Below are 17205 nucleotides of genomic sequence, written 5' to 3' on the forward strand. Positions count from 1 at the left end.
GCCTGCAAAGTACCTCGTGCTTCCGGGGCAGGCCCAGGAAAAGCACGATGCATTGTCAGGCTGTCAGTGCGTGCACCTCCCTGGCTGGTGTGCATTTGTGTGCACGCACCTGCCCACACTGAGGGGCAGGCTCGGGCCAGTGTCACCCACCACGACACCAGGAGCCCTTGCCTGCTCTGGGAGCCCTGACGTGGGGGTCCTGGGGGTACAGCATCTGCAGGCTGCTGTGGAGCTGGACAGGTGTGGGAGCGCTCAAGACAGGCTGGGGTGGTTGCGGGCTCTGCCAGCCACCTGTGAGGCTTCCAAAGTCCATGATCTGCTCCATCGTGTAATAAAGTTTATCAGCTTATGGGGGAGCGAATAACTTGCAGAGGACCTGAACAAGGGCTCCTGGAAGTGCGTTCTCACTTCCCGCATGCCAGTGCCAGTCAGGGGCCTAGGCAGAGAGAAGCCACGCCAAGGGACATGCTCACAGGCTCAGGGGCCCTGCGCGGTGCCCAGAGCAACCCTAGGCAGGTCTGTAGGTGAAGGACCTTGAGTGGCTGCTGCTGTGCAGGCCCTGTGACGAAGCAGGACTGTTCTTAATGGTTCCTCTGAATAGTGTGGGGGTGCCTCCATTTCCCCTATGCAGTTCTTAAGTATCTAGGGGGTGGGGTAAGGGTGTAGGATCATTGCAGAGCCCTAGAGGGCAGGTATGTGCAGGGGTCTGGACACAGAGAATGGCCAACACCCTGTTTCCTGGCAACTGATGGCCTGGCCCTTCCCCTGCAAAGGTGCTGACTGAAAGTGTTGGGGAACAAAGAGATCAGGTGGCCTCCTGGCCCGGGAGGGAAAGAGACAAAGGCAAGAGGAGAGGCTGGAGAGTTTTCAGTTTGGGGCTGGCTGGGGACATGGAGTGAAGTGCAGACGGGGTTGTCTGGCTCACCACCCCCCAAAATGGACCCGGCTGAGGGGTCCTGTTCTCTACACCTACAAGCTCTGTTTTAGACCATGTTCCTGTCGTCTAACAAACCTCTGTGTTACTGGCTGGCTGAGAGTCACGGCTGACTGCGGAGTTGGGGGGCAGGACCCTCTGGCTTCCCCAGGACCCCGCCTGGGCAGACTCGCTGTGGGAAGCGCTCGGAGGGGCAGAGGATGCTGAATGCTCCGAGGTCAGACCCAGGAAGGTGGAAGCCGGGTGAGCTGTGTGTCCTGCAGACAGGCTGCTCCCAGAGAGACTTCCCCAGAGTCCTGCCTGGCTTCGCAGGGAGCAGTTCCAGAGCATCGCCCGGGGACGCCGGGACAGCCATCTCCTCAGCAGGAACTGCTGGGTTCCTGGCGCCCCACATCCTGAGTCCTTGCAGAGTTGTGAGCCTGCAGCGCCGGACCCCCGGGTGCAGGAGCTGGGAAGTCACGTGAGGCGTGTCTGCGAGGCAGCTCTGGACTGGGAAGCTGGGGCGCTCAGCGACCCTCTCCAAGCTCTAGGACAGCAGCACGACAGTGCAGGGCATGGGGCCATGGCCTCTCGAGCCAGGCAGCCTGAGGCACACCCCCATTCTGGGCCCTGCTGGGAGCCACCCCAGGGAGTGCACTGAGGTCCTGGGGCTGCCACGTGCCCCAGCTGGCGTGGGGCAGAGGGCAGCAGGGGGGAGCAAGTGGCGCCAGACCTCAGTGCAGAGCCAGCAGGACTTGGGAGAGGATGTCGTGTGGAGCAAACCCTGCACCTTGCAGCACATGGCAAACCCATGCAGCCTCAGCCCTCCTGGGCCGCCCCCGGCCTGCAGCTTGGCTCGGGCACACGGCAGCTCTGCCAATGAGCCAGTGAACGCTGGGGGGGAACCTTCCCAGCTTCCCCTGGTTATTTGCTGCGTGGTGGAGCCACACCCATGGCCTTCCCCTCTGCCAGGCTCTCTCCTGCCTGGCACAGCTGGGGAGTGGGGCCGTGTCACGGAGTCCCCGGGCGATGCTCTGGAACTGCTCCCCATGAAGCCAGTCAGGACTCTGGGGCAGTCGCCTTTCTGTGAGCAGCCTGTCTGCAGGACACGCAGCTCACTCAGCTTCCACCTTCCTGGGTCTGACCTCGGAGCATTCAGCATCCTCTGCCCCTCCGTGCGCTTCCCACAGCGAGTCCGCTCAGGCGGGGCTCCTGGGGAAGCCAGAGGGTCCTGCACCCCAACTTCGCAGTCAGACGTGACTCTCAGCCAGCCAGTAAAACAGAAGGTTTATTAGACGACAGGAACATGGTCTAAAACAGAGCTTGCAGGTGCAGAGAACGGGACCCCTCAGCTGGGTCCATTTTGGGGGGCAGTGAGCCAGACAACCACGTCTGCACTTCACTCCATGTCCCAGCCAGCCCCAAACTGAAAACCCCCTCCAGCCCCTCCTCCTCTGGGCTTTGTTCCTTTCCCGGGCCAGGTGGTCACCTGATTCCTTTGTTCTCCAACCCTTTAGCTCTCACCTTGCAGGGGGGAAGGGCCCAGGCCATCAGTTGCCAGGAAACAGGGTGTTGGCCATTCTCTGTGTCCAGACTCCTGCACACACATGCCCTCTAAGGCTCTGCAATGATCATACACCCTTACTCCACCCCCTAGATACTTAAGAACTGCCTAGGGGAAACTGAGGCACCCCCACACTATTCAGAGGAAACATTAAGAACAGTCCCACTTCGTCACAGGCCGTTCCCAGCAGTCGGGCTGGACTCAAGGGCCTGCAGCAGTTCCCACGCCAGGAGCTGGGCGCAGGCTGGAAGGATGTGTTCAGACAGGAGAAGATTTGCTTTGGCAAAAGATACTGACAGTTTCCAAAAGCAAAATATCATGATCCCATCCCCAGCTGGGAAGCAGCTCTCTGCCCCCCTGCCGCTGCCCCAGAACCCCCAGCCCGGGAACCAGCCCCAGATGTTTCCGCAGGCGTGGAGCTCACGCCAGAGATTAGCTGGGGGGACAGAAGCAAGGTTAGGCTGCAAATGACCCTGGCCGGAGCTATCTCTGGAGTCGATTTCTGGGGCTGGGAAGGGTGGGGACCCACAGGCTCACCCCCCAGCTCGCACACCCAGGCCAGCCCCCCACACTCTCCCAGCTCGCACAGCCAGGCCAGCCCCCCACCCCCCTCAGCTCACACCACCCCCAGCCCTCCCAGCCAGCTAACACACATAAATACCTCCCACAACTTGTTCACACAGAATAATCCCCACCCCTCTGTCACACACACCCTCGCTGCCCACCCCGCACATGTCTCCACTGCGCCATACCCCCAATGTCACACACACTCTCCCTTCCCCCATCACACCCCATCCACCCCGCCTCACACACACACCTCACCACTGTGCACATGCTGCCCTACAATCCATGCATGCCATAGACTCACTGCCATGTGCCCCATGCACAGCAACCCAGGTCACACACCCCACAGCCATATGCACACACTCCCCACTTCCCCCATGCACACCCAGTCAGTTCAGTTCCATTCAAAGAAACTTTACCAGCAGGATGAATTCCACAAGTGTTGCCAAAGTGCAGGGAAAAGCCCAACCCTGTGGTCTGTGTCGGGGCAAGGACACCTCCACACCCACAGATCACTTGTTGTTTGGGGGTTGCCCCCCTGTGACAAAGCGGGACTGTTCTTAAGGCTTCCTCTGAATAGCGTGGGGGTGCCTCAGTTTCCCCCATGCAGTTCTTAAGTATCTAGGGGGTGGGGTAAGGATGTATGATTGTCACAGAGCCCTAGAGGGCAGGTGTGTGCAGGGGTCTGGACACAGAGAATGGCCGACACCCTGTTTCCTGGCAACTGATGGCCTGGGCCCTTCCCCCCTGCAAGGTGAGAGCTAAAGGGTTGGAGAACAAAGAAATCAGGTGCCCTCCTGGGCCGGGAAAGGGACAAAGCCCAGAGGAGGAGGGGCTGGAGCGAGTTTCAGTTTGGGGCTGGCTGGGGACATGGAGTGAAGGGCAGACAGGGTTGTCTGGCTCACCGCCCCCCAAAATGGACCCGGCTGAGGGGTCCTGTTCTCTGCACCTACAAGCTCTGTGTTAGACCATGTTCCTGTCGTCTAAAAAACCTTCTGTTTTCCTGGCTGGCTGAGAGTCACATCTGCCTGCGGAGTTGGGGGGCAGGACCCTTTAGCTTCCCCAGGACCCTGCCTGGGCGGACTCGCTGTGAGAAGCGCACAGAGGGGCAGAGGATGCTGAATGCTCCGAGGTCAGACCCAGGAAGGTGGAAGCCGTGTGAGCTGTGGGTCCTGCAGACAGGCTGCTCCCAGAGAGGAGACTTCCCCAGAGTCCTGACTGGCTTCATGGGGAGCAGTTCCAGAGCATCACCTGGGGACTCCGTGACACCCACCCCCCATCAGCCCCAAACACTTGACCCTAATTTACTCCAGCCTTTCAAAGGGAGAAGGTACTTGGTCATGCTAGGTGAAAACAAGTGTGTGCAGGGGTTAGAAGGGGAAGAGACTGAGTTGTGTAGGCTGTGTGTGTGTAGGGAGAGCGTATGTGGGGGAGGTGGGTAGGGTGGATGGGGTGTAAGCATGTGTCCAGGCTGTAGGGGGTGTACAAGGTGCATGTGTGTGTAGGACTGTGTGGGGTTATGGTGTGGGGGTGTGTGTGTGTATGGGGTGCGCAGGGCATGGGGTGGGTAGGTAGGGTATAGAGGAAGGTATGGAATATGTGGGGTATATGGTGTGTGGCTGTGTGTAACAGAATGTATGTGTGGTGGGGGGCATGTGTGTAGGGATGTAAGGGGGAATATGGGGTGTGCAAAGTGTATGGTGTGTCTGAAGGAGGTATGTACAGGGTATGCAGGATGTATGTCTGTAGGGGATATGCCGGGGGGGGGGTGTAAGGAGCCTATGGGTGTGTAGGGGTGTGCATGGGGATGTACAGGGTGTGTGCACAGGGTATATGGTGCGTGTAAGGGTGTATGGGAGATGCAGGTAAGGGGGTGTACGCTGTGTGTAGAGGGTGTACGGGCTGTGCAGGGGATAGGATGTGTGTGTAAGAGGGTGTATGGAGAGTGTAGGGAATTTACAGGCTGCGCAGGGTGCATGGTGTGTGTGTAGGAGGGAGTGCAGGGTGTAGGTGGGGTGTGCAGGGAGATGGATTGTGGGGGGCGTGCAGGGTGTCGGTGGGGTGTGCAGGGAGATGGATTGTGGGGGGCGTGCAGGGTGTCGGTGGGGTGTGCAGGGGAGATGGATTGTGGGGGGCGTGCAGGGTGTAGGTGGGGTGTGCACAGGGGTGTGCAGGGGTGATGGATGGTGGGGGGTGCAGGGTGTCGGTGGGGTGTGCAGGGGAGATGGATTGTGGGGGGCGTGCAGGGTGTAGGTGGGGTGTGCACAGGGGTGTGCAGGGAGATGGATTTTGGGGGGTGCAGGGTGTCGGTGGGGTGTGCACAGGGGTGTGCAGGGGTGATGGATGGTGGGGGGCGTGCAGGGTGTCGGTGGGGTGTGCACAAGGGTGTGCAGGGAGATGGATTTTGGGGGGTGCAGGGTGTCGGTGGGGTGTGCACAGGGGTGTGCAGGGAGATGGATTTTGGGGGGTGTGCAGGGTGTCGGTGGGGTGTGCACAGGGGTGTGCAGGGAGATGGATTTTGGGGGTGCAGGGTGTCGGTGGGGTGTGCACAGGGGTGTGCAGGGGAGATGGATTGTGGGGGGTGTGCAGGGTGTCGGTGGGGTGTGCACAGGGGTGTGCAGGGGAGATGGATTTTGGGGGGTGCAGGGTGTCGGTGGGGTGTGCATAGGGGTGTGCAGGGAGATGGATTGTGGGGGGTGTGCAGGGTGTAGGTGGGGTGTGCACAGGGGTGTGCAGGGGAGATGGATTTTGGGGGGTGCAGGGTGTCGGTGGGGTGTGCACAAGGGTGTGCAGGGAGATGGATTGTGGGGGGCGTGCAGGGTGTCGGTGGGGTGTGCACAGGGGTGTGCAGGGAGATGGATTGTGGGGGGCGTGCAGGGTGTCGGTGGGGTGTGCACAGGGGTGTGCAGGGGAGATGGATTCTGGGGGGTGTGCAGGGTGTCGGTGGGGTGTGCACAGGGGTGTGCAGGGGAGATGGATTGTGGGGGGTGCAGGGTGTCGGTGGGGTGTGCACAGGGGTGTGCAGGGAGATGGATTTTGGGGGGTGCAGGGTGTCGGTGGGGTGTGCACAGGGGTGTGCAGGGGAGATGGATTGTGGGGGGTGTGCAGGGTGTCGGTGGGGTGTGCACAGGGGTGTGCAGGGGAGATGGATTTTGGGGGGTGCAGGGTGTCGGTGGGGTGTGCACAGGGGTGTGCAGGGGTGATGGATTGTGGGGGGCGTGCAGGGTGTCGGTGGGGTGTGCACAGGGGTGTGCAGGGAGATGGATTTTGGGGGGTGCAGGGTGTCGGTGGGGTGTGCACACGGGTGTGCAGGGGAGATGGATTGTGGGGGGTGTGCAGGGTGTCGGTGGGGTGTGCACAGGGGTGTGCAGGGAGATGGATTGTGGGGGGTGTGCAGGGTGTCGGTGGGGTGTGCACAGGGGTGTGCAGGGAGATGGATTTTGGGGGGTGCACAGGGGTGTGCAGGGAGATGGATTTTGGGGGGTGCAGGGTGTCGGTGGGGTGCGCACAGGGGTGTGCAGGGGTGATGGATTGTGGGGGGCGTGCAGGGTGTCGGTGGGGTGCGCACAGGGGTGTGCAGGGAGATGGATTTTGGGGGGTGCAGGGTGTCGGTGGGGTGTGCACAGGGGTGTGCAGGGAGATGGATTTTGGGGGGTGTGCAGGGTGTCGGTGGGGTGTGCACAGGGGTGTGCAGGGGAGATGGATTTTGGGGGGTGCAGGGTGTCGGTGGGGTGTGCACAGGGGTGTGCAGGGAGATGGATTTTGGGGGGTGCAGGGTGTCGGTGGGGTGTGCACAGGGGTGTGCAGGGGAGATGGATTGTGGGGGGTGTGCAGGGTGTCGGTGGGGTGTGCACAGGGGTGTGCAGGGGAGATGGATTTTGGGGGGTGCAGGGTGTCGGTGGGGTGTGCATAGGGGTGTGCAGGGAGATGGATTGTGGGGGGTGTGCAGGGTGTAGGTGGGGTGTGCACAGGGGTGTGCAGGGAGATGGATTTTGGGGGGTGCAGGGTGTCGGTGGGGTGTGCACAGAGGTGTGCAGGGGAGATGGATTGTGGGGGGTGCAGGGTGTCGGTGGGGTGTGCACAGGGGTGTGCAGGGAGATGGATTTTGGGGGGTGCAGGGTGTCGGTGGGGTGTGCACAGGGGTGTGCAGGGGAGATGGATTGTGGGGGGTGTGCAGGGTGTCGGTGGGGTGTGCACAGGGGTGTGCAGGGGAGATGGATTTTGGGGGGTGCAGGGTGTCGGTGGGGTGTGCACAGGGGTGTGCAGGGGAGATGGATTGTGGGGGGTGTGCAGGGTGTCGGTGGGGTGTGCACAGGGGTGTGCAGGGGAGATGGATTTTGGGGGGTGCAGGGTGTCGGTGGGGTGTGCACAGGGGTGTGCAGGGGAGATGGATTGTGGGGGGCGTGCAGGGTGTCGGTGGGGTGTGCACAGGGGTGTGCAGGGAGATGGATTGTGGGGGGCGTGCAGGGTGTCGGTGGGGTGTGCACAGGGGTGTGCAGGGAGATGGATTGTGGGGGGCGTGCAGGGTGTCGGTGGGGTGTGCACAGGGGTGTGCAGGGAGATGGATTTTGGGGGGTGCAGGGTGTCGGTGGGGTGTGCACAGGGGTGTGCAGGGGAGATGGATTGTGGGGGGTGTGCAGGGTGTCGGTGGGGTGTGCACAGGGGTGTGCAGGGGAGATGGATTGTGGGGGGTGCAGGGTGTCGGTGGGGTGTGCACAGGGGTGTGCAGGGAGATGGATTTTGGGGTGTGCAGGGTGTCGGTGGGGTGTGCACAGGGGTGTGCAGGGGAGATGGATTGTGGGGGGTGTGCAGGGTGTCGGTGGGGTGTGCACAGGGGTGTGCAGGGGAGATGGATTGTGGGGGGTGCAGGGTGTCGGTGGGGTGTGCACAGGTGTGTGCAGGGGAGATGGATTGTGGAGGGTGTGCAGGGTGTCGGTGGGGTGTGCACAGGGGTGTGCAGGGGAGATGGATTGTGGGGGGTGCAGGGTGTCGGTGGGGTGTGCAGGGAGATGGATTTTGGGGGGTGCAGGGTGTCGGTGGGGTGTGCACAGGGGTGTGCAGGGGAGATGGATTGTGGGGGGTGTGCAGGGTGTCGGTGGGGTGTGCAAAGGGGTGTGCAGGGAGATGGATTGTGGGGGGTGGGCAGGGTGTCGGTGGGGTGTGCACAGGGGTGTGCAGGGAGATGGATTTTGGGGGGTGCACAGGGGTGTGCAGGGAGATGGATTTAGGGGGGTGCAGGGTCTCGGTGGGGTGTGCACAGGGGTGTGCAGGGGTGATGGATTGTGGGGGGCGTGCAGGGTGTCGGTGGGGTGCGCACAGGGGTGTGCAGGGAGATGGATTTTGGGGGGTGCAGGGTGTCGGTGGGGTGTGCACAGGGGTGTGCAGGGAGATGGATTTTGGGGGGTGCAGGGTGTCGGTGGGGTGTGCACAGGGGTGTGCAGGGAGATGGATTTTGGGGGGTGCAGGGTGTCGGTGGGGTGTGCACAGGGGTGTGCAGGGAGATGGATTTTGGGGGGTGCAGGGTGTCGGTGGGGTGTGCACAGGGGTGTGCAGGGGAGATGGATTGTGGGGGGTGTGCAGGGTGTCGGTGGGGTGTGCACAGGGGTGTGCAGGGGAGATGGATTTTGGGGGGTGCAGGGTGTCGGTGGGGTGTGCATAGGGGTGTGCAGGGAGATGGATTGTGGGGGGTGTGCAGGGTGTAGGTGGGGTGTGCACAGGGGTGTGCAGGGAGATGGATTTTGGGGGGTGCAGGGTGTCGGTGGGGTGTGTACAGGGGTGTGCAGGGGTGATGGATTGTGGGGGGCGTGCAGGGTGTCGGTGGGGTGTGCACAGGGGTGTGCAGGGAGATGGATTGTGGGGGGCGTGCAGGGTGTCGGTGGGGTGTGCACAGGGGTGTGCAGGGGAGATGGATTGTGGGGGGTGTGCAGGGTGTCGGTGGGGTGTGCACAGGGGTGTGCAGGGGAGATGGATTGTGGGGGGTGCAGGGTGTCGGTGGGGTGTGCACAGGGGTGTGCAGGGAGATGGATTTTGGGGGGTGCAGGGTGTCGGTGGGGTGTGCACAGGGGTGTGCAGGGTGTCGGTGGGGTGTGCACAGGGGTGTGCAGGGGAGATGGATTTTGGGGGGTGCAGGGTGTCGGTGGGGTGTGCACAGGGGTGTGCAGGGGAGATGGATTGTGGGGGGCGTGCAGGGTGTCGGTGGGGTGTGCACAGGGGTGTGCAGGGAGATGGATTGTGGGGGGCGTGCAGGGTGTCGGTGGGGTGTGCACAGGGGTGTGCAGGGAGATGGATTGTGGGGGGCGTGCAGGGTGTCGGTGGGGTGTGCACAGGGGTGTGCAGGGAGATGGATTTTGGGGGGTGCAGGGTGTCGGTGGGGTGTGCACAGGGGTGTGCAGGGGAGATGGATTGTGGGGGGTGTGCAGGGTGTCGGTGGGGTGTGCACAGGGGTGTGCAGGGGAGATGGATTGTGGGGGGTGCAGGGTGTCGGTGGGGTGTGCACAGGGGTGTGCAGGGAGATGGATTTTGGGGTGTGCAGGGTGTCGGTGGGGTGTGCACAGGGGTGTGCAGGGGAGATGGATTGTGGGGGGTGTGCAGGGTGTCGGTGGGGTGTGCACAGGGGTGTGCAGGGGAGATGGATTGTGGGGGGTGCAGGGTGTCGGTGGGGTGTGCACAGGTGTGTGCAGGGGAGATGGATTGTGGAGGGTGTGCAGGGTGTCGGTGGGGTGTGCACAGGGGTGTGCAGGGGAGATGGATTGTGGGGGGTGCAGGGTGTCGGTGGGGTGTGCAGGGAGATGGATTTTGGGGGGTGCAGGGTGTCGGTGGGGTGTGCACAGGGGTGTGCAGGGGAGATGGATTGTGGGGGGTGTGCAGGGTGTCGGTGGGGTGTGCAAAGGGGTGTGCAGGGAGATGGATTGTGGGGGGTGGGCAGGGTGTCGGTGGGGTGTGCACAGGGGTGTGCAGGGAGATGGATTTTGGGGGGTGCACAGGGGTGTGCAGGGAGATGGATTTAGGGGGGTGCAGGGTCTCGGTGGGGTGTGCACAGGGGTGTGCAGGGGTGATGGATTGTGGGGGGCGTGCAGGGTGTCGGTGGGGTGCGCACAGGGGTGTGCAGGGAGATGGATTTTGGGGGGTGCAGGGTGTCGGTGGGGTGTGCACAGGGGTGTGCAGGGAGATGGATTTTGGGGGGTGCAGGGTGTCGGTGGGGTGTGCACAGGGGTGTGCAGGGAGATGGATTTTGGGGGGTGCAGGGTGTCGGTGGGGTGTGCACAGGGGTGTGCAGGGAGATGGATTTTGGGGGGTGCAGGGTGTCGGTGGGGTGTGCACAGGGGTGTGCAGGGGAGATGGATTGTGGGGGGTGTGCAGGGTGTCGGTGGGGTGTGCACAGGGGTGTGCAGGGGAGATGGATTTTGGGGGGTGCAGGGTGTCGGTGGGGTGTGCATAGGGGTGTGCAGGGAGATGGATTGTGGGGGGTGTGCAGGGTGTAGGTGGGGTGTGCACAGGGGTGTGCAGGGAGATGGATTTTGGGGGGTGCAGGGTGTCGGTGGGGTGTGTACAGGGGTGTGCAGGGGTGATGGATTGTGGGGGGCGTGCAGGGTGTCGGTGGGGTGTGCACAGGGGTGTGCAGGGAGATGGATTGTGGGGGGCGTGCAGGGTGTCGGTGGGGTGTGCACAGGGGTGTGCAGGGGAGATGGATTGTGGGGGGTGTGCAGGGTGTCGGTGGGGTGTGCACAGGGGTGTGCAGGGGAGATGGATTGTGGGGGGTGCAGGGTGTCGGTGGGGTGTGCACAGGGGTGTGCAGGGAGATGGATTTTGGGGGGTGCAGGGTGTCGGTGGGGTGTGCACAGGGGTGTGCAGGGTGTCGGTGGGGTGTGCACAGGGGTGTGCAGGGGAGATGGATTTTGGGGGGTGCAGGGTGTCGGTGGGGTGTGCACAGGGGTGTGCAGGGGAGATGGATTGTGGGGGGTGTGCAGGGTGTCGGTGGGGTGTGCACAGGGGTGTGCAGGGGAGATGGATTTTGGGGGGTGCAGGGTGTCGGTGGGGTGTGCACAGGGGTGTGCAGGGGAGATGGATTGTGGGGGGCGTGCAGGGTGTCGGTGGGGTGTGCACAGGGGTGTGCAGGGAGATGGATTGTGGGGGGCGTGCAGGGTGTCGGTGGGGTGTGCACAGGGGTGTGCAGGGAGATGGATTGTGGGGGGCGTGCAGGGTGTCGGTGGGGTGTGCACAGGGGTGTGCAGGGAGATGGATTTTGGGGGGTGCAGGGTGTCGGTGGGGTGTGCACAGGGGTGTGCAGGGGAGATGGATTGTGGGGGGTGTGCAGGGTGTCGGTGGGGTGTGCACAGGGGTGTGCAGGGGAGATGGATTGTGGGGGGTGCAGGGTGTCGGTGGGGTGTGCACAGGGGTGTGCAGGGAGATGGATTTTGGGGTGTGCAGGGTGTCGGTGGGGCGTGCACAGGGGTGTGCAGGGGAGATGGATTGTGGGGGGTGTGCAGGGTGTCGGTGGGGTGTGCACAGGGGTGTGCAGGGGAGATGGATTGTGGGGGGTGCAGGGTGTCGGTGGGGTGTGCACAGGTGTGTGCAGGGGAGATGGATTGTGGAGGGTGTGCAGGGTGTCGGTGGGGTGTGCACAGGGGTGTGCAGGGGAGATGGATTGTGGGGGGTGCAGGGTGTCGGTGGGGTGTGCAGGGAGATGGATTTTGGGGGGTGCAGGGTGTCGGTGGGGTGTGCACAGGGGTGTGCAGGGGAGATGGATTGTGGGGGGTGTGCAGGGTGTCGGTGGGGTGTGCAAAGGGGTGTGCAGGGAGATGGATTGTGGGGGGTGGGCAGGGTGTCGGTGGGGTGTGCACAGGGGTGTGCAGGGAGATGGATTTTGGGGGGTGCACAGGGGTGTGCAGGGAGATGGATTTAGGGGGGTGCAGGGTCTCGGTGGGGTGTGCACAGGGGTGTGCAGGGGTGATGGATTGTGGGGGGCGTGCAGGGTGTCGGTGGGGTGCGCACAGGGGTGTGCAGGGAGATGGATTTTGGGGGGTGCAGGGTGTCGGTGGGGTGTGCACAGGGGTGTGCAGGGAGATGGATTTTGGGGGGTGCAGGGTGTCGGTGGGGTGTGCACAGGGGTGTGCAGGGAGATGGATTTTGGGGGGTGTGCAGGGTGTCGGTGGGGTGTGCACAGGGGTGTGCAGGGAGATGGATTTTGGGGGGTGCAGGGTGTCGGTGGGGTGTGCACAGGGGTGTGCAGGGGAGATGGATTGTGGGGGGTGTGCAGGGTGTCGGTGGGGTGTGCACAGGGGTGTGCAGGGGAGATGGATTTTGGGGGGTGCAGGGTGTCGGTGGGGTGTGCACAGGGGTGTGCAGGGAGATGGATTTTGGGGGGTGCAGGGTGTCAGTGGGGTGTGCACAGGGGTGTGCAGGGGAGATGGATTGTGGGGGGTGTGCAGGGTGTCGGTGGGGTGTGCACAGGGGTGTGCAGGGAGATGGATTTTGGGGGGTGCAGGGTGTCGGTGGGGTGTGCACAGGGGTGTGCAGGGGAGCTGGATTGTGGGGGGCGTGCAGGGTGTCGGTGGGGTGTGCACAGGGGTGTGCAGGGAGATGGATTGTGGGGGGCGTGCAGGGTGTCGGTGGGGTGTGCACAGGGGTGTGCAGGGGAGATGGATTGTGGGGGGTGTGCAGGGTGTTGGTGGGGTGTGCACAGGGGTGTGCAGGGGAGATGGATTGTGGGGGGTGCAGGGTGTCGGTGGGGTGTGCACAGGGGTGTGCAGGGAGATGGATTTTGGGGGGTGCAGGGTGTCGGTGGGGTGTGCACAGGGGTGTGCAGGGGAGATGGATTGTGGGGGGTGTGCAGGGTGTCGGTGGGGTGTGCACAGGGGTGTGCAGGGGAGATGGATTTTGGGGGGTGCAGGGTGTCGGTGGGGTGTGCACAGGGGTGTGCAGGGGAGATGGATTGTGGGGGGCGTGCAGGGTGTCGGTGGGGTGTGCACAGGGGTGTGCAGGGAGATGGATTGTGGGGGGCGTGCAGGGTGTCGGTGGGGTGTGCACAGGGGTGTGCAGGGAGATGGATTTTGGGGGGTGCAGGGTGTCGGTGGGGTGTTCACAGGGGTGTGCAGGGAGATGTATTTTGGGGGGTGCAGGGTGTCGGTGGGGTGTGCACAGGGGTGTGCAGGGAGATGTATTTTGGGGGGTGCAGGGTGTCGGTGGGGTGTGCACAGGGGTGTGCAGGGAGATGGATTGTGGGGGGCGTGCAGGGTGTCGGTGGGGTGTGCACAGGGGTGTGCAGGGGAGATGGATTGTGGGGGGTGCAGGGTGTCGGTGGGGTGTGCACAGGGGTGTGCAGGGGAGATGGATTGTGGGGGGTGTGCAGGGTGTCGGTGGGGTGTGCACAGGGGTGTGCAGGGGAGATGGATTGTGGGGGGTGTGCAGGGTGTCGGTGGGGTGTGCACAGGGGTGTGCAGGGAGATGGATTTTGGGTGGTGCAGGGTGTCGGTGGGGTGTGCACAGGGGTGTGCAGGGGAGATGGATTGTGGGGGGTGTGCAGGGTGTCGGTGGGGTGTGCACAGGGGTGTGCAGGGGAGATGGATTTTGGGGGGTGCAGGGTGTCGGTGGGGTGTGCACAGGTGTGTGCAGGGGAGATGGATTGTGGGGGGTGTGCAGGGTGTCGGTGGGGTGTGCACAGGGGTGTGCAGGGGAGATGGATTTTGGGGGGTGCAGGGTGTCGGTGGGGTGTGCACAGGGGTGTGCAGGGGAGATGGATTGTGGGGGGCGTGCAGGGTGTCGGTGGGGTGTGCACAGGGGTGTGCAGGGAGATGGATTGTGGGGGGCGTGCAGGGTGTCGGTGGGGTGTGCACAGGGGTGTGCAGGGAGATGGATTGTGGGGGGCGTGCAGGGTGTCGGTGGGGTGTGCACAGGGGTGTGCAGGGAGATGGATTTTGGGGGGTGCAGGGTGTCGGTGGGGTGTGCACAGGGGTGTGCAGGGAGATGGATTGTGGGGGGCGTGCAGGGTGTCGGTGGGGTGTGCACAGGGGTGTGCAGGGGAGATGGATTCTGGGGGGTGCAGGGTGTCGGTGGGGTGTGCACAGGGGTGTGCAGGGGAGATGGATTCTGGGGGGTGCAGGGTGTCGGTGGGGTGTGCACAGGGGTGTGCAGGGGAGATGGATTTTGGGGGGTGCAGGGTGTCGGTGGGGTGTGCACAGGGGTGTGCAGGGAGATGGATTTTGGGGGGTGCAGGGTGTCGGTGGGGTGTGCACAGGGGTGTGCAGGGAGATGGATTTTGGGGGGTGCAGGGTGTCGGTGGGGTGTGCACAGGGGTGTGCAGGGAGATGGATTGTGGGGGGCGTGCAGGGTGTCGGTGGGGTGTGCACAGGGGTGTGCAGGGGAGATGGATTGTGGGGGGTGTGCAGGGTGTCGGTGGGGTGTGCACAGGGGTGTGCAGGGGAGATGGATTCTGGGGGGTGCAGGGTGTCGGTGGGGTGTGCACAGGGGTGTGCAGGGGAGATGGATTCTGGGGGGTGCAGGGTGTCGGTGGGGTGTGCACAGGGGTGTGCAGGGGAGATGGATTTTGGGGGGTGCAGGGTGTCGGTGGGGTGTGCACAGGGGTGTGCAGGGAGATGGATTTTGGGGGGTGCAGGGTGTCGGTGGGGTGTGCACAGGGGTGTGCAGGGAGATGGATTTTGGGGGGTGCAGGGTGTCGGTGGGGTGTGCACAGGGGTGTGCAGGGAGATGGATTGTGGGGGGCGTGCAGGGTGTCGGTGGGGTGTGCACAGGGGTGTGCAGGGGAGATGGATTGTGGGGGGTGTGCAGGGTGTCGGTGGGGTGTGCACAGGGGTGTGCAGGGGAGATGGATTCTGGGGGGTGCAGGGTGTCGGTGGGGTGCTGGGGATGCAGCAAACCCAGCCAGAGCAGGAGGCTCCCACTCACCTTTGTGGCTTCATCCCCAGGGTGCGAGCTCCGGACTCCGCAGGGGCTGCTGCCGCCAGTCCCAGCCCCTGAGCAGGGATGTGGAGCCACAGGGCTGCGGAATCTGCCTCCGCCTCCCCTCGGCTGGCCCCAAACCAGCAGCAAAAGAAAGTTTCCTCCCGATGCTCCAGGGGAAGTAACCCGACCTGAACCACACTCACCACCTTAACCCTTGCACTGCTGGCCAGCGACCACCAGGCACGGCTGCCAACAGGGCACTGCCCTGGGGAACCTCACAGCGTGAGCAGGCCTGGCGCGGCTGGCAGGCCCTGCGCGAGGGACGTGCCATGCGCCGGCTCCAGGGCCTGAGGAGTGCCCACGTTGCTGAGCTGGGGCCCGAGCTGGAGGCTGGACATCGGATTCTGCCCACAGACATTGTGGTGCTGGAGTCCCCCTGCCCATGGACGGTGCCTCCCCCCTGCTGCTCCCCGGAGCCGACGCCACCTCTGGCAGGCGAGGCGAGCGAGGAGCTGCTCCCCGGCCCCACACACAGTGCCAGGGACCAGGCCGCAGCCTGCTAGACCTGGCCCAGGGAGCCCCTGCCCCGGCTCCGCAGCAGCCAGCCATGCTGGACACATCAGAGAAGAGGCCATAGCTCCCCACACTATTGCTACATCCCAGGCCATGGGCCCCGCCCCGGCGCCAGTCACCGATCCAGCCTCAGCGAGTTCCCAGTCCCTGCCGACCCAGCCAGCCCTCACCCCATTCCTGGCAGTGCCGGGTGCTTTCTGGAAACGTACGGCCCTGTGCCGGAGAAACCCCTTGGAGCAACAAGCCCCCGGCCGCCAGCGGAAGGCGTCAGCGGAGCTCTGTGCACATGGCGTGTCCCACACACCCCGCGGCACGTGGGAGCCGGGGCGGTTACGAGGGATCCCGGCCCGTCCATCCCGAAGGCTGCTGGGCTGTTGCCTGGCCCGTGCAGAGCAGTGCTCACCCTCCACCGCAGCCGAGACACGTGGCTCACGCTCGTGCACCCAGTGCAGCGCGCCACCCGGGCTGGAGACCACAGGAGCTGTACGGAGCTGGGATCCGAGAGGAGCAAGAACCGTGGGAACTGGGGTCAGTTGGGAACCAGACTTGGTTGGGAGCCAGGCCAGGGGGACTGGGCTGTGCCAGGATCTGTATCTTGCAACCCCAGGTCTAGTGTGAAATGGCTGTGGGAGCGAATCCCTCCCCCACCCCACTGCCTCAGACTCCAGCCACAGCTCTTTGTGCCACTGTGGATGACCTCGGCACAGGTAGTTCCTGGAGATTAGTGACCAGCTGGGGATCCCCAACTGCACCGGGCGCGGTTGGCTGCTCACAGAATCCCACATGGGCCCCCTCTCCCCAGGCATGTCCCGCATTGCTCCATGGGACTGTCTAATGGGCCCTACAACCAGGCCTGTATTCCCGCCGCAGAGACCCTGCCCCTGCACGGTCAGGCCGGGCCGACTCGACACTACCACCAAGGAGGGTACGGCACTGGAGGACAAGAGGCCTTTCCAGGTCCGCTCAGCTCGCTGTTTCAGGCACTTTAAAGTGATTCCAGCTCTCCTGGGCCTTGGGGCAGAACCCAGAACCCAGCCAGAGCCGCTGCCTGGATGGATTTAACAACATACCCTCCACCTCTGCTGCCCCAGGCCCAGCCCCAGCCACCTGCACCAGGGGATTTCACTGGGCTGTTGTCACGGAGTCCCCAGGCGATGCTCTGGAACAGCTCCCTACGAAGCCAGACCGGACTCTGGGGAAGTCTCCTCTCTGGGAGCAGCCTGTCTGCAGGACCCACAGCTCACACGGCTTCCCCCTTCCTGGTTCTGACCTCGGAGCATTCAGCATCCTCTGCCCCTCCATGCGCTTCCCACAGCCAGTCCACTCAGGCAGGGTCCTGGGAAAGCCAGAGGGTCCTGCCCCCCACTCCGCAGTCAGACGGGAGTCTCAGCCAGCCAGTAAAACAGAAGGTTTATTAGATGACAGGAACATGGTCTAAAACAGAGCTTGCAGGTGCAGAGAACAGGACCCCTCAGCCAGGTCCATTTTGGGGGGCAGTGAGCCAGACAACCCCGTCTGCACTTCACTCCATGTCCCCAGCAAGCCCCAAACTGAAACTCTCTCCAGCCCCTCCTCCTCTGGGCTTTGTCCCTGTCCCGGGCCAGGAGGGCACCGGGTTCCTTTGTTCTCCAACCCTTTAGCTCTCACCTTGCAGGGGGAAGGACCCAGGCCATCAGTTGCCAGGAAACAGGGT

At 63.6% G+C, this 17205-nt stretch overlaps 1 protein-coding gene across 4 annotated transcripts in view; it reads right to left on the reverse strand.

Moving 5' to 3' along the window:
• Positions 1-15057, reverse strand: part of ANPEP (alanyl aminopeptidase, membrane) — a 51373-nt gene extending 36316 nt beyond the window's left edge. Inside the window, exon 1 of one of the 4 annotated variants that reach the window (XM_048865876.1) lies at positions 14943-15057. The gene's annotated coding sequence lies outside the window, so the exon portion shown is untranslated. The remainder of the gene's footprint in view (positions 1-14942) is intronic. The other 3 variants (XM_048865877.1, XM_048865875.1, XM_048865873.1) reach the window with 3 other exon arrangements.
• Positions 15058-17205: the final 2148 nt, after the last annotated feature.

Source organism: Caretta caretta, chromosome 10 (genome assembly GCF_965140235.1).
Source record: "Caretta caretta isolate rCarCar2 chromosome 10, rCarCar1.hap1, whole genome shotgun sequence".
Classification (NCBI taxonomy): Eukaryota; Metazoa; Chordata; order Testudines; family Cheloniidae; genus Caretta; species Caretta caretta.